Raw genomic sequence first — 3,800 nt, forward strand, 5'->3', positions numbered from 1 at the left:
CTCTCCTTCCAAGTATAGAAAATATGTTGTAATGTTATATTATGTCAACGTTTTGACTTAGTAAAATTACATTAAATTAAAAAAGCAAATAAAATTAATAATTAAAATATTTTTACCCAATCAAATTACATAAAAATACAATTAAAACTAAAAATTCATTTCCCTACATTTCAAATTACTTATAAAATTAATAATTAAATTAATTTTATCTCATCTCAAAATCTAATGTCCAAAAAAATCAAATCAAATCAAATCTCTCATTAATACAAACAATTCCTTCAATTAAAATTTGCAATTTTTACGCCCAAAATTAAAATAAATATACACTAATTTTAAAACTTTTTCAATAAGCCATTTTAAATATTCTCCTCATTACCCCGTAAGGCGTTTCCCTCTGAAATGAACTCTCCAAACTGTTGTCGTGTCAAAATATGTGCCATTCAATTTGGTTGTTAGACGATCGGGTAATCATTAACCGTTGATTTGAATTGAGCAATGCCAGGCACGACGCTCCATACGAACCGTCAACCGTCTTTCAACAAGATGTTCCACAAGGTGGGGCTGGACAACACGGGTTACAACATCACCAAGTATCTCTACGCCATGTCGAACATTCACCTCCCTAAATGGTTCGGCTGCCCATTTTCCATGGACGACAATACATGGAGCAGGGACTCCAATTGGATTGGCTACGTTGCGGTGAGCACAGACGAGAAGGTGACGCGCCTGGGGAGGCGAGACATCGTGGTGGTGTGGAGGGGGACTGTGACGCAGCTCGAGTGGATGGAGGATTTTCAGGATATTCTCCATCCCTTGGGAGAGGTAGGCAGCCTACACGAGAATTCATCAGTGAAGGTGGAGCGAGGGTTTCTGAGCATATATACCTCAAAGGACCACAACACAGGATACAACAAGCTCAGCGCGTCCGAGCAAGCAATGAAGGATCTCGGCCGCCTGGTGGATGTGTATATGCAGAAAGGGAAAGACGTGAGTATCACCATGACCGGCCACAGCCTCGGCGGTGCCCTCGCTCTGCTCAGCGCTTACGAGGTCGCAGCGAAGGGCCTCAATTCGCTGAAAACCGATCCCGACAGGAACGTCCCTGTGACTGTGTTCTCTTTCGGAGCTCCGAGAGTGGGCAACTGGGCTTTCAAAGACAGATTGGAGGCTATGGGGGTTAAGGTTCTGCGCGTGGTGAGCGAACAGGACATGGTTCCCAAGATGCCCGGGATCATCTTCAACGAAGGGATGGAAAAATTCGAGCGACTGATGAAGCCGTTGCTTGACCGTTTCCCCTGGACATACGCTCACGTTGGAGTGGAAATCAAGTTGGATCACGGACGTTCGCCTTCTCTGAAACCAAATCTCGACCCTGCAGATTATCACAACCTGGAGGGATATCTTCATTTGTTGGATGGGTACGAGAGCTGGTGCGCCCCATTCCGATCAGGGGATGCCAAACGAGACGTGGCGTTGGTGAACAAGGCTTCCGACATGCTGAGGCCGGAGTTAATGGTGGCGGGGAACTGGTATCAATTGGAGAACAAGGGCCTCGTCTGCAACTCGTATGGAAGATGGGTGCAGCCTGAACGAGAAGCCGAGGATATCCCATCTCCTAACCACGTACTAGTGCAAGAGTCTCTGGGTTTCGAGGTTCCAATATAGTGAATGTGTACAGATCAATGTGTGAAAGTAATGCATTTTCGCTATTTTTTTTATATAAAAAGAGTATCTTAGTTTTTAGGAATACATTTTTCGAGACTCTGACTAGCAAGGCATGTTGGAACTAAAAAGCGAAACAAATTCCAATCATTTACAGTCTGTCAATGTGATCTTTCAAAAGAAAATATAGCTGTTACAGACATGAACAGTGCTACTAAAGAGCATATTAACTCTCAAATATTCAAAGAAAAATATAGAAAATATGAAAGCTGCAGCGTATTAACTATCGAATATTCAAAATCTAAGTTCTGAAAAATTTAGAAAATATGAAAGCCGCCGGAGTAGACCCTGTTGTCTTGTATATATGAAGCTTAGGAGATGACTCCAGGTGTTCCAATCACACCTTTTTTGGAAAGCATATCTATAATATGATTTTGCAATGTGTGTAAAGCATATCTGTAATATGGTTTTCGTTTCAGGAAAATGTGTGCAAATGAGATGTGCTGAAAGGTAAATTTTATGGATTTAATACGTTTCATCCCGTATGACATCACTGGAGGCCGAAAGCAATTGAGCCTTTTTATCCCATCAATGCAACTTTTTAAATCCCCAAACACCTGAATATCTTTGATGTTGAGCCACTGAAACAAGTATAAAAAACCCCAGATGCAATAATTTCTGCCCAGTTATTAGTACCCTACCACCTTAAAAACATGTTTATGTTGTATATATGGCCGTAGTACTAGCTGAGATATGTCAAAATAATAATATGGTATAAAAACTCTTATAAAGGTTCATAGTTGTGTGTATGAAAGATATATAATTTATCAGTTCTGTTGAACATATAAAAACCAGTCACAAAGTTTATAATATAGAGAAAATAAGATTGTCCTCCTGATAATCCACAATCAAAGAAAAAGCATGTAAATTGCTTTGAAGAAAAACTGACTTTATTACATTCTTTGAAGAAAAACTGATTTTATTACATTGTTCCGAGAATTGTTTAGTTTTTAGGAATACATTTTTCGAGACTCTGACTAGCAAGGCATGTTGGAACTAAAAAGCGAAACAAATTCCAATCATTTACAGTCTGTCAATATGATCTTTCAAAAGAAAATATAGCTGTTACAGACATGAACAGTGCTACTAAAGAGCATATTAACTCTCAAATATTCAAAGAAAAATTTAGAAAATATGAAAGTTGCAGCATATTAACTTTCGAATATTCAAAATCTAAGTTCTGAAAAATTTAGAAAATATGAACGCTGCCAGAGTAGACCCTGTTGTCTTGTATATATGAAGCTTAGGAGATGACTCCAGGTGTTCCAATCACACCTTTTTTGGAAAGCATATCTGTAATATGGTTTTGCAATGTGTGTAAATCATATCTAGAATATGGTTTTCGTTTCAGGAAAATGTGTTCAAATGAGATGTGCTGAAAGGTAAATTTTATGGATTTAATACGTTTCATCCCGTATGACATCACTGGAGGCCGAAAGCAATTGAGCCTTTTTATCCCATCAATGCAACTTTTTAAATCCCCAAATACCTTAATATCTTTGATGTTGAGCCACTGAAACAAGTATAAAAAAACCCTAGATACAATAATTTATGCCCAGTTATTAGTACCCTACCACCTTAAAAACATGCTTATGTTGTATATATGGCCGTAGTACCAGTTGAGATATGTCAAAATAATAATATGGTATAAAAACTCTTATAAAGGTTCATAGTTGTGTGTATGAAAGATATATAATTTATCAGTTTTGTTGAACATATAAAAACCAGTCACAAAGTTTATAATATAGAGAAAATAAGATTGTCCTCCTGATAATCCGCAATCAAAGAAAAAGCATGTAAATTGCTTTGAAGAAAAACTGACTTTATTACATTCTTTGAAGGAAAACTGATTTTATTACATTGTTCCGAGAATTGTTGATCCTTTTTTTAAATAGCCTTGTTGTGCCTTTGTCCATTTGAATTGGATGCGGAGGAATTGTTTGGATGGCCAAAAGTGGTCGGAATCTGGGCAAAATAATTTCAACAAATCTTGTAGATGCAGTGTTTGAATTTTATTTTTGATAGTAGAAATAGATTCAGCACCATCAAAAACATCTAGGACACTTAAAATTTTGAAA

The 3,800-nt window shown here is 37.6% G+C and overlaps 1 pseudogene; it reads left to right on the top strand.

Annotated features, from left to right (window-relative positions):
• Positions 1-495: 495 nt before the first annotated feature.
• LOC149238068 (phospholipase A1-Igamma1, chloroplastic pseudogene) lies at positions 496-1,665 on the top strand (annotated as a pseudogene).
• Positions 1,666-3,800: the final 2,135 nt, after the last annotated feature.

Source organism: Pinus tabuliformis, chromosome 8, assembly GCF_031772625.1.
Source record: "Pinus tabuliformis cultivar Carrire ecotype Pingquan chromosome 8, CPIR1, whole genome shotgun sequence".
In the NCBI taxonomy this organism is placed as follows: domain Eukaryota; kingdom Viridiplantae; phylum Streptophyta; class Pinopsida; order Pinales; family Pinaceae; genus Pinus; species Pinus tabuliformis.